The sequence below is a fragment of the Ochotona princeps genome, chromosome 1 (assembly GCF_030435755.1).
Source record: "Ochotona princeps isolate mOchPri1 chromosome 1, mOchPri1.hap1, whole genome shotgun sequence".
NCBI classification, from domain to species: domain Eukaryota; kingdom Metazoa; phylum Chordata; class Mammalia; order Lagomorpha; family Ochotonidae; genus Ochotona; species Ochotona princeps.
The window spans coordinates 44,651,213-44,675,946 of record NC_080832.1 but is presented as its reverse complement, the minus strand read 5'-3'; the positions used below and the strand labels follow the sequence as shown (position 1 = coordinate 44,675,946).

The 24,734-nt window shown below is 37.6% G+C and overlaps 1 protein-coding gene and 1 pseudogene across 1 annotated transcript in view; both read left to right on the top strand.

Moving 5' to 3' along the window:
• Positions 1-24,734, top strand: part of SLC35F1 (solute carrier family 35 member F1) — a 410,909-nt gene that overhangs the window by 200,617 nt on the left and 185,558 nt on the right. The gene's annotated exons all lie outside the window — the stretch shown is intronic.
• Positions 24,507-24,607, top strand: LOC118758382 (U6 spliceosomal RNA; annotated as a pseudogene).

Sequence of the window (24,734 nt, the reverse complement as noted above, 5' to 3'; positions counted from 1 at the left end):
CCACCGGGCCCAAAAATGATAGATTTGTACTATGCAAATAAATGAATATGGATAAAGCATGTCAAATATTTGACTGTAGTTAACAAAACTGTTAACCATAAAAATATGTTTATAAGTTAATATGCTGCTTCTTCTTTAAGCCAGTACAAAAAGAAAACATAAAACATCGACTCACACCTGATAGCTCTTTCTTTTTTACTTGAACATTTAATGTGAATATATTAGAAGAAAACATGGGAATTTTTACTTCCTTCCAGAAATAATGCAAAAACACAACAAAGGTACAGACTTGGTGTCTTGGTAAATGAAATGTTTCAAAACAGCCTCTTATGTCATTTCCTCAAGAACTTTTTTACATCATAAGACCTGGTCTGCCATAGGGAGGGAGAGTGCTGGTAAGGGTGCTATCTTTCTTTTACAAAATATACTGAGAGATACATTGCTTAAGCACAGGTTCTGAGGCAGATTTTATTGCCAAGGTGTACCTGTAGAAGCTTATGACCTGGAAATCATTGGCACTCAAATTACCCATGCTTTCAAACCTTCATGAAGTACCCTTGGATATACATAGCCCATCTTGAAAACCACCAAATTACTGAATAAATGCAAGGGTAGTCAACATTTTGCAAATTCACAGTAAATGAAAGTCTAGAGAACCTTAAGTAATAAAATCCTCCTGGGAGGGCCCGGCGCTGTGGCCTAGCGGCTTAAAGTCCTCACCTTGAATGAGCCGGGATCCCATTTGGGCGCCAGTTCTAATCCTGGCAGCTCCACTTCCCGTCTAGCTCCCTGCTTGTGGCCTGGCAAAGTAGTCAAGTACAGCCCAAAGCTTTGGGACCCTGCACCCACGTGTGGGAGACCCAGAAGAGGTTCCTAGTTCCTGGCTTTGGATCGGTGCAGCACTGGCCATTGCGGCTAACTTGGGGAGTGAATCATCAGACGGAAGATCTTCCTCTCTGTGTCTCTCCTCCTCTCTGTATATCTGACTTTGTAATAAAAATAAATAAATCCTTAAAAAAAATGCTCCTGGGAATATTAATTATGCATTTATTGAATACAATGACAATTTTAATTCAAACCACATTTACTACCATGTAAGTTGCATAGAACAATCAATGAAAGTTGCTAATTTATACTACTTAAATAGTGTATTACTATTCACCTCATGCTAGATACAAAATAAATATATAGTATCAATTCCTTCTAAATTGTGACTTTGCCATAAATCACACCAATGAAAACTAGTTATTTTTTTGAATAAAAGAGAAACTTTAGGTTGGATCAAGATGCAATTCAAAATGCAACAAAATAAGATGGACATATAACTCAGTGGGGCAGACACTGCTTGGGGCCTCCACTCCCACATCAGAGTACTGGGGCTCTCTGCTCTGTTTCTGATCCCAGCTCCCAAGTAAGGCACACTCTGAAATGCAGCAGTTGATGAATCAAGTACACGGGTCTCTGCCAGCCTTCTGCTTGGGCTCCAGTTGTACTCTTGGCTCCTGATTTTCTCTTGGCAGGACTGATTATTGAAGTCATTTGGGGACTGAATTTGCAAGTGGAAATTCTCCATTTGTCTTCCATTCAAATAAGTAAAAGTCTTTTTTAATTTAAAAATAAAAGCTTGTTTGTTTGTTTGCTGAAGAGTGAGGGAGAGAGCTTCCATCCACTGATTGACTCCCCAAATGACAGCTATGGCCAGAGCTAGCGTGGTCCAAACCCAAGAGCTTCTTCCTGCTCTCCCACATGGGTGCAGGGCCTAAGCAACTGGGCCATCTTCCATTGCTTTCCCAGACATGCCAGCGGGGAGCTGGTTCAGAAATGGCACAGCTGGGACTTTAACCAGCACCGGTATGAAACGCGGCTCCTGCCCGTAGTGGCTTCGCTTGCTTTACCACAGCAGTGGCTCCAAGTTTCCTTAAAATGCAGCAAAACCTGAAAATATGTTTGAAGTTAGGTGTATTATATTATGTATTGTAATTTAGAATATATTATTTATACTTTATTAGACATTGTATATTATAAAGAATTATTTAATACCTATTATAAAGGAACAGAAATTTCAGGTTTTTTTCTTTTTTTTTTTGGCTGTTTGTCAAAATAGCTTTCCTTCTACGGATACTGTTGTTCCTTTAATGTGTATCATTGATTAATGAGTTCCTCCTGTATAGGCTGAGTGATACTACTGGATGCTAAAACCTCATGGGCAGCAATATGATCTCAGGCATAATAATCTCACCCTTTCTCATTCTTTCTCCCTGTTAAAATGGAAACCAAACAGAAAAGACAATAGTGGTTAAGGGAAGAAATAAGATTGTCTGGTATCAGAGCACTTGGCTCATATCCCAGCCTCATTACTGGACCTTTGTTATTGGGTGGGATACTCTCACTTTTACCATTGCCAACAACTGCATGAACAGGGTTGAAGAGGGCGTGATGCAAGAGGGGGTAACACAAGTTATTGACTATGAAAACGGGCAGCCAGAGGAAAGCTCCTTCGCTGAGGAAGGAGCTCAACCTGGAAGACTCACTGCTTGATTTTTTTACTGAAATGCTTGCAGAGTCAAATTGCAAGATTTAATGTGGCACAAACCTTGATACAGTGTCATTACTTCATTATCTCTAGGGTTAGGAGATTATTTCACAAGGGAGCCCATTCTAAATTCCAACAGTTGTAGACTGGAGAAGGTTTATCTTTGTACGCATACAAATCTTGGAAAGAGAACAAATATCTCTTTTTCTGGTTTCTGAAGCCTTGTGTGGGTCTCTCTTCTTTACCAAAATGATGGAGTCATTCTCAGACTTGCTACAAATGAGTGATAGATAGTGGCTTTACCTTGTTGGACCTTTTTCCATATATTTGATTCTAAATATCATCACCTTTATCAGTTTAGACATGTCTAAAGTAAAGGACTACATGTCTAAGTAAAGGAACATTCATTTTTATAAAGCAGCTCGTTCTTCCAGACACTGTGATTATTGCACAGAACAAAGAAAAAGGAAAAATAACAGAAATATGAACCCTTGGAGAAACTGCATATTTTTAGAAAATAAAAGGAAAACTAATGCTATGTTTCAGGGGAAAAGTCATGAGGGGAGGGGGAAGCACTTCTTAGATGATCAAAATTGATGGTTTTGGTAACTAAGGTCAAGAACTTGTAATCAACTTTATTACTCTGTAATAGAGGGAGAGAGTCACAGCAGCTGTTAAGAGGGTATAAATTAGACTATTATTTAAGTATAATTAATTCATCAGCATTAAGTATGCATTTTTGTGAATTTGAGTGATTACATACAATCACGTAACCACTGCCAAAATCAAGATACACACTTTTTCCATCATCCTAAAGATTCCTTGTATTTCTTTGCAATAAATCTCATGAGACCCTAAGCCAAGGCAATCATTGATTTCCCTTTGGTCTCTGTAGTTTCAAAATTTGTAAGTTCGTATAATGAAATCCTCTCCCATATTTTTCTACACTTGATCTTAGCCAAAAGGCCGAAAAGCGATTCCCATATTTTTCTTTGTGTTTGATATCTCTGATTTGATGTTTTAGAGTTCAATGATGTTGCTGTATACACTACTATACCACACTTGAGTGTTGCTGAATAGTGTTACATGGTGTGATACACCACGATTTCTTGAATAAGCTGCTTCTGGGTTTTGAATATTCTGAATAATGCTGTTATGAAATACACATATATAATTATGTGTGAGTATATTTTCATTGCTAGTCAATGAAATACCTTAGAATGGATATTGCTGGTTCACATCGAAATGTATGTTTAACTTGATGAGATTTTTCAAAGATTGCGCATACCATTACTGTCTTGTCCTCAACATATGAAAGTCCCCAGTTGCTCTGAATCTTCATTAATATCCAATGTCATCAATATATACAATTCAAGCTGACCTACTGGGGATAGAGTGGCATCACACTGTCACTTTAATGTGTTGTTTTTATTTTTGTTGTTGCTGCTTGTTCATTTATGTACCTTGTGAGTTATGCATTCAAATCTTTTATCCAGTTTAAACTGAGTTACTTGTCATAGAAAGAAATGCTTTAAAAGAATTCAGAATACTTTCACAAGTAGAGAAAGTAACAAATCTAGAGAGTAGAGCCCATTTCATAAAGGGTCTGGGTTGAAAGCTAATGAGCCAGAACTGAGCCCATCTGAAGCTAGGATCCTGGAACTTCCTTTATGACTCCCATGTGGATGCAGGGCTCAGGGACTTAACCAGCCTCCACTTCTTCTCTAGTTCGTAAGAATGGATCTGGATCAGAAGTGTAACAGACAAATCACAAACTGGTAACCATATGGGATGCCAGCACCACAGGAAGTCTATTAGCCTGCTGTACCACTATGCTAGTCTGCCAACGTAATCTTAATAACCTTGGAAGTGTACCTAAGATGCGTAGAAAACACATAATTTTATGCCTGTTTTTACAAGATAATAATATTTTTTATTTTTGATGGCCAACCAGATCTGTATGGTTTTTCTTCTGTAGGTAACAGATTCAAATTATGTGAGTAACAGATTTTATACTATGATAGTTGATACATTGAAAGTACAACAGATAAAGACAAGAAATAAAATGAATTGGGAAATCTTACGAGAGTCTTTGTGAAAATGTAGGGATACTCTTTTAAATGGAAACGAGGGGAAAATGCCATAAAAACGAACAATTTATGGACATACATGGAGTACCCCAGTCAGGCAGCATCATAAAATCAGCCCCAAGTCAAAAATATTTCTTTGTTCCTCCCAGGTTAACTTGACCACTGATAACAAATATACATATGGTTTCCCACAGTGCCTGGGGCCTGGCATCAAGTAGGCAGAATCTGCAGCTTGATAGACCACATGAAATTCCTGAGAACTCAAAGAATTATTTTTAGAGCAAAACTTTTTCTTTCTGTAAAATCCTTTCTTTTTGGTGAAAAACAAGGATTCTGAGACCAGACAAGGGCAACTGAAGATAATCTGGAGAATTCCTGATAATTCACTTACTTCTGCACAAATTCCGAATTAGCCAACCACCCACTCATTGCAATCACATGGAACACATTTTAAAGATAGAGGAGAACATATTTTCTTTTCAGAGTCACGTGCTGATTCCAGCATACAGGGGCATGCTGATGCTTGAAATACCCCCAAAAGTAGGCGATTCCTTTTACACTGTAAACATAGGAAGGGAAGATTTAGAATTTCTATCCCCACAGTTTGCTAAACAGGGGTGTTGGTTTGTGTTTTCTGCTTATGTGTAATTCCCAGTTCTCTCAGATGTGTGTTTTTCTTATTTCAAGAGATGTCATTTTTTAGACAGGTACCAGTTAAAAATAGATAAAAATCTTGACTGTGAAAACAGATTTAGTGTTGGAAGCCATAACAAAGCCTAATATTCAGCAAGATCCATGTGGCACTTGTTTCCTGTGTTTATCCCCAATTGACATTGATAAACATCTGTGAGTATCATTAAGTACTCAGAGAAGCTATTTGAGGTACAGGTTGGACTTTGTAGCAGGATCCTATTTTTAGATTACTATTACTTTTGGGAAATGCCGTATTATGGACTGTTAATGTGCTGTAGTATAATCTTCACAATACCAATAGGAAATATCATGGTCATTATTTTTGTATGTGAGAATATTGAAGTACGTGGAGATGTGATGTGTTCAATGTCACACTACCGGAAATTTGTAGAGCCAAGCTTGGAACCTAGTTCTGTCTGACAAAGTTCTTTTGCAGCATACAAATAGTTTCTTCACGAGCTTCCTTAACGACTGATCATTTCAGACAACCAGTTTCTCACATGGGATCACATTTAAATTTTCATCTTTAAAAAGACATCCTTACATTTCCTTGTAGGTACATTTTGAAGCTCAACATTCCTTTCAAAGGCATCACATGTCTCAGTATCTAAGTTTATCTTTTGTGTGACCTCCAAATTCTTTCTCTTTTGTCTTTTTCTCAGTTGAGAGGGAGACTGTCAAGCATTATTAAATACACATTGTAGTGAATATAAAGAAAAATGCAGTCCTCAGATCTTTAAGTACCAATGAAATACACATTAGATGACTTTGTAACAGAACATTTGAGGGTTTCAGAAGAATTTCTGAATACACCCTCAGCTTGGATATCTGTCCAATCATTCAGAATCAACGTTGCTATCAACTCCTGTGAAGGCAGGGTTTCCCCATTTCAAATTATATGATTGAACTTTCTAACATTTATACAAAATTGAGTTGCAAGATATGCTTATCTTACTGCAAAATAAATTCTGAAATCCAGGCATAGGCTTCCATAATATATGTTTTCTTCATGGACTTTTTGAAGACCTTTTGTACTCCTAAATTCTCTCATGCTATATTCCTTTTTTTTTTTTTTGCTTTATGCAGAAAAATGGAATTGCAATAAAAATATAAAGTTCACTGTTTGCTAGTACCATTGCTGCTCAGCTGTGATAAACTTGTGAAAACACTACGACTTCATTTCTCATGACTGATTGCCCTGTGTGTGCTGATACGAAAGAAATCTGCACCAAATAAAACTGACTACTAAACAAGCTTTTGCTAAGTCAGAGAAACTTTTACCTTTTCTTGCCCCAGTATAAAATATCAAGTGCAATTTTTCCATCTTCCAATTTAACTCCAGCGAGGGGAATCTGGGAGAGTTTGGAAAATAAGATGTGTACCATAAACAAAGTTTACTTTTATTGTGTATTTTGTGCGCTCTTAATCCCTCACCTTGCCAAACTTTTAACCAGAGTACAATACCACAATTAACAAAACAGAATTACTTGAGTCGCTAAGCTTGTATCCTTTCATCATCCCTGCCCCTCAGTCCCTCCTGAAGAAACTAATAAGTTGCACTCTGACCAAAAAGAGTACTCCAAAAAAAAAAAAAAAAGTATGGTCCCTCTCAGATCATGGATAATTGGCATTCAAATAATTAAGATCTAGCTTTACCATAAAATGCCCAACACCTGATAAAAGCTCAGTGATGAATAGGGCACAGGGAAGAAGCTTAAAAATGTTGGAACAGTTATCAACTAGTAGGAGTCCATTGTTAACAGGCTAAAAGCAGAGTTAGACATAGGTAAAGACTTCTACAGGAGAGATGAAATTAGACAGCTGGCAGCAGCAAACTCATCTAATAACTGAACAAAGATCAGCTTTCACTTTTACTGATGAGATGTGCAGTAATTGCTAGCTTGAATAGGATTTATTCTCAAAAGGTCTTCCTTTTAAGTTTGTGTTCCATTCATTTTGTATAATAAATATCTGTCTATAAGCTAGAGATAAAACACTAGGAGAAACACTTTTTGGCCTAGGCCTCCAGGTTCAATGTAAGTGGAAGATGAACTCAATCAGAATATGTAATGGAAGACAATCGCACTTTTACCTAACTCCACAGGCAAATCTGAACTAAAGCTTACACTTTGCATTAGCTCTAGCACTGAATTATTGTTGCATAGAAATTGAATAGCAAAGAGAGTATATTTGATAGATGTTAAAGACCAATCTTTGAAATTAAGTAACAAATGATTGATTTCTTTTCCAGTGAGTTACCACGGAGATGAATTCTACACACATAAGATATTTAATAAATGGCAAGAAAGGCAGTTGCCTACATGCACTTGAAAGAGGTGACTGCCTTCTCTACCTTGCTGTTTTACATGTTGGTGATTTGAAAAATGCCAGTTTCAGATTGCACAAATCTCTGTAACCCAGTTTCCCAGTTATAAAATAGAAAATACTTCTGAGTTTTCATCCTGTAGTCCAAAGTGTATTCCTGTCTCCTGTTCAAACATCCTGTCCCCATTCTCTGAAACAGCTTGCCTGTGATAAATGCATGATTCTCCATCTTGGTGAGTTTCTCAAGACTCCGAGGCAAAATGATAATCCTGAAGGTGTTTACTTTTAAATTGACTAGGTAGAATCGAGTAAGAGAACTTTTAAGGACCTATTTAGCAGACTCTGGGTAAGCAGTTGGTGGGGGGTCTTGTTGCTTTCTTTTGGAAAGAGGAGTGGTCAAAAAATATGAATCTGATACGCAGCAAACTAACATCTACCAGTGCATCTGGAACAGAAACCTGATTCACGGTGTTGCATAAAGCCGCCTTGGGAGTGGAATCTGTCCCTCCAGCCATTCGTGGTCTCAGGGCATTTCCTGTTTCTGCAGCACAAAGAACTCCAGAAGACACTGAGAGTTGACATTCGAACTAGGTTTTACAATGATTGGGCTCCACAGTCATGTCTATCACTGTCAGATTTTGACCTGGATTATTCAAGTAGCCTCTTTGATTTCTATTTTCTTCAGCTCTGCAGTGAAGAGGTTGGGCTATATAATTCTGATGATAACCTTATCGCTTAAAAATCCCATGATCTTAAATTCCTATGTAATTACCCTTTGATTTCAAAAGCAAAGATCGTTCAATCTGATTGACTTGGTTGAAAAGACAGAATCATGGAAGTGCTGGAATAAGAATTCTCTTTCTCTGAGCTGTGCTCTCCAGGTGGTGAATCTATAAGTTCCCTCTGAAGTATCAAGGACCTCATAGTCCTGTTTGTTCCTAGAGAGGATCAAAATAAAGTGATAACCACCACCATCACCACCACCACCACCACCACCACCACCACCCCTGGAAAAAAAACTATACTCATGTTGGAAAGAAGAAGAGGACATAAGGAATCAATGTCTTCCTTCTGTCCCAGGCTAACTTGACCTGCTTCAAATGATGTCTCACAGTCCCCTGTCCATGACCACTTGAAGGTTCCAAACCTGATGGAAGCTCCAAATCCTTCTTTACAAATCTTGGACAGGACTCAAGTGTATAGATTCAAATTTTTTTTCAAGAAAACATCAGAAAATACCAGTATGAAAAATGCAGTATGAAAAATGCAGTATGAAAATCTAAAGTATAAAAGTGAGTTGCTATTACAGTCGTAATTGTTATTCTTTATGACTTCTGACCTAGTCCTTCTTGCCAGCCAATGTTTTTCATAATGTATAAGACAGATGTGGGCAAAATGAAGGGACAATACATTATAATGAAGTAAAATTCAGTCAGCCAGGAGCTAAAGAAATGCCAGGAGTAAATGATGTAGTTTAACTTCTGATGTTGATAATCTTGACAGCAAAACAAACTATTTACATAAACTAGTGTATCTTCTGATACACAGATACATGAACCTAAGTAAGTGCTTGCAAGCATGGCAGTATGTCTTTTAAAAAATCAAGAGGCGATTTATTTACAAAAAACAGTAAAGTTTATGATTTGAGAGAATCATATGTCATTTTTTCTTCTGTTCTGCCTTAACTACACAATTATTTGTGAAAAGATACCAATTAGATATTCAAAGTTATGAACATTAGTTTGATCCTTCATGGATATTTTAGTCTTTTGATGTTGGGGCAGTATGTTCATATTATGATATAGGGTAGTTTATTGGATTTCTTCCTGAAAGGTGAAAATGAACAAATTTTATCTTTGACAAGGTTTTTTTTGGGGGGTGGGAGTAAGAACTAGACTCTGTTTGGCCCTATCAGTGAATTTGTCCTGAGTCTTCTTGGGTCACATGGGTGGTATAAATTTATAGTCTCATATAGTCTTTTCTTCCAAATTTTCCCACTTTTATTATCATCTGTAAAAATGAAACACTGCCACATACCTAGAGGTAAGGCAACTTCATGACTAAACGTTGAGGCTGGTTTCTTCTTGTTTCTAATTTAGAAGCCCGAGAAGGCAACACAGGTGGGACGAGCCAAGTCAAAGGACATCTGTGAGTGAGCTGATGACATTTTAGAGAAAAGGCACATTTAAAACGTGACCTTGTTAATATCATTGAATCCACCCTTAGCAAGCCAGATCAGGAATGAAAGGGGCTGGCAGGTTCCAGCTGCCTGAAGCGGCACTTGGGCCACTGCCATGAATATAATCACTTTTTTTTTTAAGATTTTATTATTATTAAAAAGCCGGATATACAGAGAGGAGGAGAGACAGAGAGGAAGATCTTCCATCCGATGTTTCACTCCCCAAGTGAGCCGCAACGGGCCGGTGCGCGCCAATCCGAAGCCGGGAACCAGGAACCTCTTCCAGGTCCCCATGAGGGTGCAGGGTCCCAAAGCTTTGGGCCGTACTTGACTACTTTCCCAGGCCACAAGCAGGAAGCTAGATGGGAAATGGAGCTGCCGGGACCAGAACCGGCGCCCATGTGGGATCCCGGGGCCCTCAAGACGAGGACTTTAGCCGCTAGGCCACGCCGCCGGGCCCACATTTTTTTTTTTTTTTTTTTGTACCAGCTTGTTTGGCTTGAGTCCTAGAGCAACACTCATTGACGCTAGTATTTGGGCAGGGGAATACTGACTCAGTTAGAAATGATAATGGATTCGTTAGAAAAGAGGAATAAGCTTGATTTTAATTGTTGAGATCAATTTCACAGTGTGAGAGCAATAGATAACAATAAAATTGTGCATTTCAATATTATTCAGGTTAAATCTCAAATGTTCTCATCACAAAATAAGTCATAATTGAAGTGATTGGTATGTTAAGTAGTTTGATTTAATCATTGGACATGGATTCAAAAATCATAACATTTTATACCCCACATACAATTATAATATGATGGTATATAATTAAATAAATCTCAAAAGGAATAATAATAGACTAGAACATTCAGTAGAATTCAGATCCCATGCAATCAAAGGCTGTCCTTGACAGATACATGAGTTGTTGGTTAAGCCTTTTAAGATGGCAGCCCCAGAGCTCTCCTCTCTGGTTAGAGATTGCCAACTTTTGGTGCCTCCTCAGAAAAAGAACAATACAGGAAGCACTTCCCTTAGAGGCATTTTTTTAGAATTACATAAATTGATTCACATCAAACACAAAAACACTTATAAAACATGCCATATAAGTGCTGCATTAGGCTACGTTGAAAACTTTATCTTTGAGTTTCAATGTTTTAGCATATGCAGTGCTTTTCCATTGCTATAATACCTGAGGTTGAATACTTTATTATTATTATTGAAAAATCAGATATACAAGAGGAGGAGAGACAGAGAGGAAGATTTTCTGTCCACTGATTAACGCTTCAAGTGCCCACAGTGACCGAAGCTGAGCTTGATCCAAAGCCAGGAGCCAGGAGCTTCCTCCAAGTCTCCCATGCTGGTGCAGGGGCTTGAGCCATCCTCAACTACCCTCCCAGGACACAAGCAGGGAGCTGGATGGGAAGTGGGTCCACTGGGACACAAACCGGAGCCCATATGGGATTCTGGCATGTGCAAGGCAAGGACTTTAGGTGCTAGGCTACTGCACTGGGCCTTGAGGTCGGATACTTTGAAGGAAGTTTATGTGGTTCACAGTTTGGGAGGCTTAAAGTGTACAGTCACAGACAGCTGAGGGAGTGACTATGAGAACAATCATGTCACAGCGATTCTAAAGGAACTTTACATAGTATACGTGTGTGTGTGTGTATATATATATATATATATTTCAGTTTCTTCTTCTGAAAGATGTGTATAATTTCCCCTATAGAAATCAGTGAAATGAATTTGTTTTACTGTGGAATATTGTATCTGAAGAAACAGTCATTTAAAAGCATGATATCAGTAGTACTAGGGGTAGATTTTGCCAAATGCTCCAGATTTGGCTTATCATATTACATAATGAGTACAAAAGGTTTTTTTAAAAAATGCTTGATGTATCCCATGAGGCAGTTGTTTTTCAGTTTAATCTACATTTGGTATTCAGAGAACATCCATTATGTATATATGCACCACTATCCTTATTTCCTCCCTGTTGATGCTATGCTGTAGTCAGAAAGAATTTGAGCTGGATCATAATAAAGGATTCAGAGATCACAAGTCATTTAAATCAAATAAGAAAGCCAAAAGAAACAAAGGAAGAAAGAGTGATGTAAATATTTCATCAATATTTTATATTTCCCAACACTAGGAATTATTTCAAACAATCCATAATACCTTACAATCTTACTATTGTCAAAAAATATCTGGCGGATAAATTTGTCCTCAGACCATGAATATGGAAGGTCACTCTTTGGTTGCCCTTGAAGGCCAGACATAACATGCAAGCTGGTTGATCCAACATCACACTTTATCCAAACTCCCACAAAAGGTTTTCATCCATAATGTTTGTTTCTGTAATCCCAGCCTACTCACTGGTTAGTTTAATAGAGGAGAAGAGATTCCAGGATTAAAATATACATAATAATTACATATTGAGTAAAAAAGCCAGAAAGTCTGTTGATGTGAAGAAAATAATTTTATATACTTACAGTCAAAGTATACAATTTTTATTATGGCATTTTCACTCAGCAATTTTCTTAAGCATTTTTATATTCCACACTCTTCTGAAAATAATACGAAATTGCTGTGTACTAAGCAATGAAGTTGAAATACTGTAACTTAATGATCCATTACGTTATAATAACATCTAGGTAATTTCCAATTTTGTGTTATTATTGGTAACAATCATGATGCAAATCTAACTTTTCCATCTTTTGGATGACTTCCTTACATTTTCCAAACAGAAGATTACTGAGAATCTCAAAGAATGTTAAAGTCATATTTGAGTTTATACTGCTGTCAGCCGTTCAGGAGAAATCTTCTCTCCTTTTCTGAGTTTATGACTATAAAAGCTTACATTTATTGATATAAGTAACTTTAAATCTTGTATTCTGGCATTCAAAGACAGGTGAATTTTTGCATACATATACATACAAATACGTAACTATATACTGATAAGAAATATTAACATTGTGTTGAAGAATCATTTAATCTCCATGCTAATAATCTTTTTTGCTTAAATAGGCTTTTCTAGAAACAATATCACATGAGGCTTTAATAGTAATTTGGTTTTAAATAATATTTTAATAATAAATAGTATTAATAATATTATAAATAATATTTTATGTCAAAAAGGTCCAAATTTACAATCAAAACTGTGAGGTAGTAACACAGTATGTTTCCATATGCCCCAACCCCGTTTGCCATGTTAGCATCTGTATTAATATCTTTATCACAATTGATGCTTCACATTCAGCTTCCTCTATTTTTTAATCCAAACATCTTTTATCCGTCTCTCCCTCCCTCTCAGCCTCTGGCTATCAAGATTCTCTCTTCAAACTGAGTTACTTCTTTATTGTGTGTGTGTTTAATTGTAGCTAATCTTTTATTTTTGAGACAACTTTTTAATCTGTCTTACATATAGCAGTTAAAGTCTTTTGTTGAGAAAACCCATAATTTCTCACTGTCAGGTTTGTAATCCATTCTTTGGTCTTCTATTTTGTGAGAACATCAGGAAGTGGATGTATGGATTGAATCATCAAGTCAAAGTAGAGGTTAGGCTTTGAGAAAGTGTTATTTCAAGGAATACAGCAGAAAAGACAAAGGTCTTCTAGAGTAGATGACGGCTCCATTCTCCTTCCTTGGCCACCATCCTATCTTATATTATTTCTTGGCCCTTTAGATCAGAGGGTTATAAAAATTTTAGTGGTTACAATTGTGGAGCAGCTGATTTTTGCTGCTGTATGGGGTGCCTGCAACCTATATTGTAGTGTCCATTTGTGCCGCAGTTACATGCCTCACACCCAGCTTCCTACTGATGCTCCAGCAGTGCACCATGGCCCAAGTAGTGAGTCCCTGCCATGGATCTGGGAAAACTGGATGAAGTTTTTGGCTTCTGAGTTCATTTCAGTCTCATCCAGAATATTGAGGGTTTGAGAGGGTAGTAAACCAGATGGAAGATCTCTCTCTCTCTTTCTCGGTCTCTCCCTCTCATGATTCAAGTGCATGAAATGGCATTTGAAAAAAAGCCTCAGATGTTGAGATTAAATTAAGCTTGGGTTACTCTTTTATTGCTTCCTGGATGTATAATCTTGGAAAATAACTATTCAGTGCCTCAATTTTCTCACATGTAGGATGGCAATAACTGATAGTAATTACTTTTTTGTGTTTGGGGGGGTGGCTATAGGAGAGAGAGAGAGAGAGAGAGAGAGAGAGAGAGAGAGAGAGAGAGAGAGAGAGTTCACCCATTCACTCCCTAAATGCATACATGGGTCTGGCTGAAGCCAGGAGTTTAAACTGTAGCTGGATCTCCTGTGTAGGTGACAGGGGCCCAAGCACTTGGACCATCTTTCATTACTTTTCCAGATGCATTAGCAGGGAAATGAATTGGAACTGCAGTAGTCAGAATGCAAACCATTACTGTGAGATGAGATACTAACATTGCAGGTTGCAACTTAACCCACAGAACTTTGATGCCAGCCTGTGCATCCATTTCTTCTTAATGAGTTTTGCCCTGCTTCCTTTACATTTGCAAAGTGCAGAGCAGGTGACATGTTATCTTACTGTCTTCTCAGCACAGGATTGTCAGGAGGGTTTGTTGTTCTTTTTGTTTGCTTTTTTTTTTTCAGTTATTAAAATGGCCCAGAAGCAAACATTTTCTAGAGGAAGGCTAAGAAAATGGAAAAGCATGACTAAGACGTGCAGGTGGTTTCTTTGGTGCAAGAAGGAAAGTGGTTGGTAACTAATTCCATTTTCTTCCTTAAAATTCACTGCCTGCACATGCAGTGTGCCAAGAATGGAGCTGGATCTCTGGGAAGAAAAACCCCAGGAGGGTGCAGTCTGTCTGCACCTGTAGTCCCTGCTTTACTCATACTGATGTTTGCTGGCAATAGGTCATTTGTGACCTGGGTGCAGGGGGAGAATGTGGCTCACAGGGAGGCTCTATTGAGAGAGAGAGAGAGAGAGAGAGAGAGAGAGAGAGAGAGAGAGAGAGATTATAGCCAACCATCAAAGCATACTTATTTCTAATGGCAGGGATGAGCAGGAAATGAGTGTCTTCACTTAGGTATTTTGGCAGAATTATTTTGAAGATCCATAGATGCCATTTTTTCCCACTAAAATTGTTTTTAGGTGCCTGAGCGATAACATTTCTGGGTAGAAAAAAATGCCAACCAGATCCAGCACAGGAAACGGTTAATCAATTTTCACTGCCAAGAAATATTTCCATGTGTAGAATTACCAGAGGGAAGAATGTTTTCTTCTTGATTTTCATTTTGGATTAAATTTAAAGGAAACATCTTTCAATTCTCAAGTTGCAACACTTCTTGTTTTTTTTTCCCACATTCTGTTCTTGTAATACAGAGATCCAAGATACTTTCGTGTTATTATATATAGATATTTTAAATATAAAAATAATGCATTCTGGCTGTGGCATGGTGGGAGAAGCAATCACCTGCAACACAAGCATCCTGTATGAGCGCTGGTTCGTGACCCAGCTGATCCACTCATGATACAGTTCTCTCATAATGACATGGTCCAAGTGTTTGGAGCCCTACCACCCACATAGGCAACACGGGTGAAGCTCCTGGCTCCTGGTTACAGCTTGTCTCAGCTCTGACTGCTGCAGACATTTGTGAAGTGAATCAGCAGATGGAAATCTCTCTGTGTTTCTCCCTTTCTCAGCCATTCTGTCTCTCAATTAAATAAAAAATTTAAAAACAATGCATTCTACAAGTTGCTGGTGGTTGGCCTGATTTCCAGAAGTGACCATACCTGCTGCAACTTCTTGTAGTAGCCTAGGTATATTGGACCTCGGACTGTGCACACTGTTAGAAGTACTGTGGCTGCCAGTGCTGTATAGAACAACCCAGTGTTTTGCTTCCTGGAAACAGTAGCCTTTCTCTCCACCGAGAAATTTCTTGATGAATACCCAGCCCTTTCTCATGTTGTGTGTGTGTGTGTGTCCTTCATTTTCCTTTCTAGAGGATAAAACCAAACTCACCTTTTAAAAATATGAATCTATTTTTATTGGAAAGTCAGATATACAGAGAGGAGGAGAGACAAAAGAGAAAGATCTTGTCTGCTGATTCACTCCCCATGTGGCTGCAATAGCCAGAAGTGAGCTGATCCAAAGCCAGGAGCCTAGAGCTTCATCCAAGTCTCCCACTGAGGTGCAGGGTCTCAAGGCCTTGGGCTGTACTCCACTGCTCTTGCAGGCCACAAGTGGGGAGCTGGCTGGGAAGCAGGGCCACCGGGACACAAATAAGCGCCCACATGGGAACCTGGCACAGGCAAGGAAAGGACTTTATCCACTAGGATACCACGCTGGGCCCCACAACTCACTTTTGAAAGTTAAATTCCTTAGGAAATCTTAAGTTAGTAAAGATATGTCACGGTGAATATTGTGGATTGGGAGCTAAGCTTCTACCTGGTGCATCCACATCCATATCAGATATTACAGTCCCTATTCTGTATACCAGTTCCTGCATTTCTAATCCAGCTTTCCTCTAATACACTTTGGAGGTGGAAGATACTTGGCCCCAAGTATTTAAATTCCTGTAACCCATGGGGGAAATCCAGGTGGAGCCCCTGGTTTCTGGTACCAGTCTAGTCTATCCCTGGTTATTACAGACATTCGGGAAGTGAACTATGGGATGGAAGTCTTCTCTGTCTCTGTCTGTCTCCCTCTCTCATTTACTCTCTTTCTGTTTCCTTATCCCTCCATCTTTCCTTCTTACACTCAACCTTTAAAATAAATGAATAGGGCCCAGCACAGTGGCCTAGCGGCTAAAGTCCTCACCTTGAATGCGCCGGGATCCCATATGGGTGCCGGTTCTAAACCCAACATCTCCACTTCCCGTCCAGCTCCCTGCTTGTAGCCTGGGAAAGCAGTTGAGGATGGCCCAAAGCCTTGGGACCCTGCACCCATGTAGGAGACCTGGAGGAAGATCCTGGCTCCTGGCTTTGGATCAGCTCATCACCAGCTGTTGTGGTCACTTGGGGAGTGAATCATTGGACAGAAGATGTTCCTCTGTCTCTCCTCCTCTCTGTATATCTGACTTTCCAATAAAAGTAAACAAATCTTTAAAAAAATAAAATAAATGAATAAATGTTTAATTTTTTTTAAAATATCTATCAGCAGAAGGAATGCACTACAGTGTCACCAAAGAAAGAAACTCTCTGAGCAAAACAAGCCTTGGTGTCAAGGTCAGAGGTAAAACACTTACACCGGGAGTTGGGCTTCAAAGATCTTGCTTCAAGAAGAAAATACATCTGCTGTGTCTTACTGCCCATTGTTTTATTACTTATGATGAAATTTTCACTTTTGCCTTTGAAACACTTGCTTAGCCATCTGTCATGTCCAGTTAGAGACAGTGACGCTACCTTTAGCTTCATTCGGCACTCAAACTATCAGAACTGAATTAAGGACATTGGTCCACAAGTGACCATGAGGTGGTTGTGAAGACAGGTAAGTCAATAGTGCAGAGTCCCAGAACAATGCCATGCTACAAGCAGAGTTGTATAAATGCAATCTAACGGTGATTTAAGACCTATGTGACTAAGTGAATTAAGTCATCTAAGTCACTGTTGTGGTCAACAACACATAGGAAACTGGGAGCTGGATAGGATGTGTAACAGCCAGGACATGAACCAGTATCCATTTGGGATCCCAACATCTCAAGCAGAGGCTTTAATCACTATACCACAACCCTGACCCCATGGTCTATGTTTCTTAAACACCTATGACATGATAATACACACTTTGAAAATTATTCTGTCACACACTCCCATCTTTAGTGTAAACGTATTCTCAGGACACATAAGTTTACCAGAAGATCATCAAAGCTCAAAATGTCCAAATTTCAATATGTATCTATTACTGGTAGGCTAACAAAGACCTTAATAATTCATCTTTTTTTTTTCAAATTTGTTCTCTAAATTATTAACTCTGTCAAACGTAAGATTTTTTCCAAAACAAGTTTCAAGATACTTGAAAGTTACTTTAATTCTACTTTATGGTTTTATTGTAGAATTATTGTTTATTTTTTTAACAAAACAATGAAAGGAGAGAGTTGAAGCAGTGTGAAATTTTGACTGTTGGTAGTGTTTAAATGTGATGTATGGGCCATCTGTGTTGGTTGCTGGGGAGTTCCTGCCCATGGCCTTCATTTGGTTTGGCTGCTCTTCAGGCCAGCTGAACATTCTACTTGCTCCACAGTCCAATTGAGTTTCACATTTGTCTCTTCAAGTACAGATTATACACCTGCTGGTTCCTAAATACTCCAAAGACATCCACTATCCAAGAAATGAAGGGAAATTAGAGCTTGAACAACATCTTTTTGTGATTTCTGACACACTTCAACAAAAAATGCTGCACAAAAATTCCATTGTCTCTAATTTATTTGCTTCAGCAAATCTTCTAACATATTACAGACAAGAATGGCACTAGATATCGATTCCTTGTGTCACATAGTTGAGCAGAGTTCTTCAATCAGATCGTCCTTACAGACACAGGAAGTAAACACCTATTTCTTCCAGAGAGTTTTTAGAAGACTGAGTTTCTAGGTTACCACTCCATGCACTGGGACACTTAGGACCATGAATTATTGTGGTTTTGATATCATGTTGAATACAAGATTTAGTGTTGATAATCACACAATATAGATTGACATAGTCTCACAGTCGTCTTCCCAAGATGCCTTGTTGGGAGCATATGGCATGTAGTCTGTCCTTGTAGCCGGCTACTGTGTACTACAGATCGTCATTTTAAGTTACCCTACTGGTGTTAGCAGTGGCCTATAATTAATGTCATTTGTGGTTACTAATTCACTGAACACATTGTTCATCATCTTTCATATGTCTCTTTCATATTTGAAGGGACATAGATATAAAATTGTTCCTATAGTGTTTAAGGCTTTAAGGTAGCCCATTAAAAGATACTTGGGTTATTTAATTGTATTTCAGATTTTTAGGTATCAATGCTAATAATACGTATGCTTTGATAGGAATAATTTTTCATGTAGTTTCCAATGTTATTATCATTGAGTCAGAGAATTTATATCTTGAACAAATTTTATTATAGTAAATGACATAGCTTTGTCTCTCCTCATCAACCTATGTACTTCTATCCTATCTTTTTAATTCTTAAAGTAAACCAAACCAGCTAAATAAAGCCTTGCTCTGTGTCCCATCATATACTTTAAATAGTTCCATAAATGTCAAATGAGAAAATGCTTGCGCATATGCTCTAAAGCTTCCAACCTAACTAAATCGTTACGCACAGGGGATGAAAGAGTGAGTTAGTGAGAAAACGTGTGTCTCTCATGTTCCTCACTAGCAGATCTCAGACGTCACTGGAAATGTGCAGAGGAGCAGAAGAGTAAACTCTGTGAGAAAACATTCTATGAAATATGTATCACAGCAGCTGTCACATTTTATTCTTCAAAGAGCATCATTTCTCACCTTGCTCGGACTGGCTATGGAACTAGAATATAGACTAGGCAGTAGGAGTATATCCATGGCTAAGTAGCTCATGTGGGTTCTTAGCCCACTGTCCTTTAATTTTATGTTGTTTTGAAAAACAAATGCTTATTGTATGAATAGTTGTCTCTCTAGAAGATATTATACATAATCCTTTACATACTCTTCATCCATCCTTTATTGCATCATTTAAGTATCTTAGAATTGTAAATCTTTCTTTTCTATCCTTTTCTCAACTTCTCAAACTGTTATCATCCCCACTCCAAAAAAAAGGAAGCAGATCGTCTTTGCCTATAATAAAATTCCAATCATTTTCCAAAGAGGTAAAAAATATGCTTTACTATGAATAACTTCTTAGCTAACAAAAATGGAAATCCATTGTTCAAAGAGTAAAAGAAATGGAGACCTTTGGTTGTATAAATTTTCAGGAAAGAAAACAAATCTCACTGAATGTCTTCGCTCTGGACTGGGAATTCTCAGCCATTTTGGGGTCACCCCAAATCCTCCTTTTCTTCTCCTTTCAACTCTACCCATTGATCTAGGACCAAACAGTTGCCTCAGCATCTTAAATAGATTGAAAAACTGGATTACTAGAATGCATATTTCTCAAGTTTTTACTCTCTGGTTACCCAAAGATCTTGCAAATTCTGTGCCACATTTGCCCATGGGAATCCCTGTAAACTGACAAACATGGGTTTTGAATATGGTTACCCTAGATGGCCTCCTAAACCAAATTGCCTACATGTTTATAATCCCACTTCACCAGATGGGAAAAATTTGGCTCACTGTTGCCAGAAAAACCCTCACTACTCAAAGATTCTTCCTTCAACTTGTTTTTTTTTTTTTTTTTTTTTGCCCTTCTCCCCTAAGTTCATGAATGTCAGCCTTCCCTGTCCTTGACATAATCTCCTCCAGGGGATTCCAAATAAAGAAAGGAGGATGCATGAAGGATCCTGTGTTTTAGTGCTCTCCTTTTTTTTTTTTTTTTTTTGGTAGAAACCATTCTGATGTCACCGAGTTTTAAATTTCCAGAAAGAGAGAGAGAGAAATTCTTATACATGTCTCAATAAATGCTCTTACTTGAAACATAAAGTAGGATCTAGCCTCTTTTTAGCCAGTCTTTTAAAGTTTATATAATATCTGTCTCACTCAAGGAAAGAAGTAACTGAAGGACAGTCTGACCTCTTCTTCATTCCAAAAGAGTGTAACAGCAACTGAGTCATTACACAAGGCCGATTCTGCCTTTCTCACTCCTAGACCTTCACAAGGTTTATCTGATATGTGTTTGAAAAAATGATGTAGTTTCTCTTGCTTCAAGTACTTTAATTAGAATTCTGGTAAATTCAGCATGATATATACATCATTTTACATGTTCATTTTGATTCATTTTCTTTGCAATTTCTTTAAAAATGCAATGAAGTTATTTGATACTGCAGCATTCTATCTAGAGTAATCCATTTGTATATAAGCTAGCTAGTCCTCAGAAGCAGTAAGGGACACAAAGTGTGTACTCATCATTATTCATGTCATGCACAACTCATTTGAATTTTATCTATTTGGCAATATGTGCACTGGTGAGATAGGTACTTCATATCAATTGACTTATACATCCAAAAGGGTTATTTGTTAACTCCTTCATTGCTTTACGTCACACACACACACACACACACACACACACACACGTAAGTGAAGGAAAATGAATGATTTGATGTTCAGATTCTATTTAATCATTTTCACAGTCACAATAAAAAGGTTTAGGATACCATGGGAACCATGGGAATAGTTTGAAACTTTTTCTTGGAGTTGTAACTCAAAAGATTAAATGTTTTAAATTTTTGTGGTTATGGAATGACATGCTCTCCTGGGATCCATCTAGGCTTAGTGAACATGCTCTTACAAAGCCTTACACCACATAGGTAGAGTAGGACCAACGCCTTGGAGAATGTTTGAAAGTCACAATACCTTGTTCCTTTCCATTGGATTTTACAAAGCCAGATGTATCAGATCACAACTCATTACATCCTCAGGTTGGATTACGAATTGTGTTTAAAAAGTGATCTTTCCATTTTTGTCTTCATAGTCCTTAATAAAAGCACTGGCTCTGATTGCTTTCTTGGCAATATCTCTTCATGTAAAACAGATGCTATGTTTGGGATATGTTCCCCAAAAGCTCTTATGTTAGAAATTTAATTCACAAATTCATGTTAGTGGCATTTAGAGCTGGGTTTTTGGTTGGGTGGTATTAGGATTAGATAATGTCACAGGAGTGGAGACCCCATGATGGCATTAGTCGCTTTTGAAGAAGAGGACAGGCAAGCTGAACTAGCAGTTGGTTGTACCTTGACATGCCTCACCCAGGTCATGATGCATTAGGCAGGTTCCCACTAGATGCTGTGCAGATATTTGCACTGCACTGGCGGACAGCCCAGCTTTGACAACTGTGACTTCTACTCTTTTTCAATTACAAAGTCTCTTTGTATATTATTGACAGAAAGCAGATTAAGACAACATAAATTTCAAGTGGAATAGTCATTTACAGAATAAAAATTATGTTTGCATCCTAGTTTGTGATTTATTTGTCAATTTCATTTTGACTGCTGTGGTTCCACAGTGTTGGTAGCTTTTGACAGTGGAACATGTCTTCTCTCATTGATCAACTGAAATCATCCTTTACAAGGTCATCGATGTCATTTTGTCAGTTTGCACCAGATTCAGCTTCCCCATCCCATCAAGTCTTCCCATGTGTTTATTAGGGTGTCCTGACTCCAGAACTTTCTCTGCCATCTATTCTCTTCCATTGTTATGGCTGTGGAGAATATTTTTAAATTTCCTATTTTAAATCACATCTTTCTTCTAATTGCATTTTACTCTTCTAACCTTGAAGCAAGAGTGGCAATCATAGAATAACTTCTTGTTAATAAAAGTATCCTTACTGCAAACATTTCAACAAGTCAAATTTCTTTCCAGTCATTATAAGACATAGTGATGGTAAATATCTGCTTTTCGTTCTTACAAGAGGCCATGTCACCTAGAATAAGTTTTGTTAAAATGAATTTTGATGTAATTTAGAGGTTGTTTTTCAAGGCAATCTGTCACAAATACTGAGATATGCAGTTAATTCTTTTATTGTCATGTCCTTGAATGGGACAATTGCAGTCATCTGTAAGAAAAACGTCAGCCTTCACTATCAGAATTTTTTATCAATTGAAAGTAAAAGTCAGATATATTTGTCTTCTAAACGTGAGGCATAATTTATTTATCCTAAGTTACCTGCATGCAAGTAAAAGACATAATTGATCATCTCAATTGATTATATATCCTTCAAATAGGTTTTAATTGTGTGTAGTGAAATCTGATTTTCCCAATTTGCTCTACTTACAATAAACTACACTGCATGTATAAAAATTTGCTAAATATGTGATAAAATAATGGCTTTTGATACCTTTTTATTTTGAAAAGAAACAAAGTGCCAGTGTTGTACACTTCATTTTTATTTATTTAATAGATTTTGAAGTTAAGTGTTTGCCATTTGGCCTCAGGGTTCGCTAACATAATTCGAAATGGAAAGCTAAAAGCATTGTGTAATGAAAAATGTCAAAGTCATTTAAAAATGCATGAAGAAAGAAAGCAGCAACATAATCATCTAAAAAAGTTCACCACCTCTCTCTTACTATCCAAGTAGCTATTAGCAATGGTGACAACTACAGTTGGAAATTCCCATTTAAAACTTATATCTGTCAGTTTTCTAACAATCATATCTCTTAGGATTCCTTAATTGTTCCTATCTCTTTCTCCTTCACGTCTCCAATTTCTGATCTGGAAAAATATTTACTAGTGGAAAAAGAAAACATCCTGAGATGCAGGTTGGTAATATTTTGTGTTTAACTGATAATAACTAAATCTTACAGGTTGAAATCAGCATGAATAGTGATACATGAACTAAAGGCCATGAAAGCTGTTATTGCCTAGGAGGCAATTCATATATTCTTATTACCACATTAAAAACCACTGTCTCTCCCCATTTCTCTCTTTCTCTCTCCATTTTATATTAAGTGATAAAGCCAAGATCCAAATTCGGATCTATTCAGTTTCCAAGCATGTGCTTACCTTACTACAACAGGCTGTCCCCTGGAAAAACAAAGCAAAGATTCTTACTTTCATGCAAATCATTCAAAGCTTGTCTTAAAGTGCATTTTCTCTCGTGTAAGATGCATGCATATCTCAGTGGGGATACAGCATGATCTTCTACACTGTGGGAGGAGAATATCATCATTACTTTCTCTGCAAAAGCACCTTCCTTTATTTTTGTAAGTGAAAAGTATGAGAAAGTAATTAAATGTGACTAATATTTGACAGATTACTTGATCTTTGTGCATTCACTGGATCTGCAATTCAGATGGCTAAACCTTAGATGGTTGACCGTTTAAGCTGTTTAGGATTCTCTGACATATGTGTGGATGTTCTGCTATCAGAAAGGAGTCACAGTGTCTAATAATGGGTAACAAAAAATGCTAAAGAAAATTTGTACTTAAGATAGTTTAATTATGGATCTACTCTTTTTATCATAGCTGGATTTCCCTATAAGTGTCATAGCATAACTTAAGATTTTGCCTGATAAGAGTGTTAAAAAGCAATTTGAAAGGTTCAGCAACCATAACATAAATATAACAAGTTGAAGTGTAAAATCATGCAGCACATTTTAAGGTATTGCTGTTAAATGGGATGACAATTATTTAATTAGCCTCAATTAATAGTTCGTACTAATTCGATTATCAAAGCACTTATCCTACTGGGACATGGATTCTTTCTGTAATTGTTAAGGTGACTAATACGATCATGGGAATCAAGATGACAGCATCTTTAACTTATTCTTCTCTCAACAAATAATACTGAAGGATTCCTGGCAGTTCACGTTGAAGTGTTTTGAAGAAACTGCACTTTTACCACCTCAAGAAGTGCAGATGCATCAGCATGTCTCAGCCAGAGGTGGATATATTGCAATATTAGTGGAGTTAGTAAGCATGTCTCACTTCCACAAAGAGATACCAGGTTCTTCACTGTTTCTACTTTTTGAAATTTGTTTCACCACGATCAAAGTGATGTTTGATTCTAGCAGAAAAATGAGCAGAAAAATTTGAGCACATCATGGCCAGTGCCGGTTTCAGTTTTTCTGGGCCAAAATGCACGAAAATGAACACTGCTAAATTAAAACTCTGTGCTCACTTCGACAACACATATACTAAAATTGGAACAATACAGAGATTAGCATGGCCCCTGCGCAAGGATGACACGTAAATTAAAACTCTGACCTCTTTAAATCACTCTGTCATTTACCTCTCTTTACCTAGCTCTTTTACGATTGTGATTTCTCTCTGGCCAGGAAGTGATTCTTCTTTAATTCCTGTCTTCTGAAACAGCAGAACCTTCCCTTTCCTGCCATGAC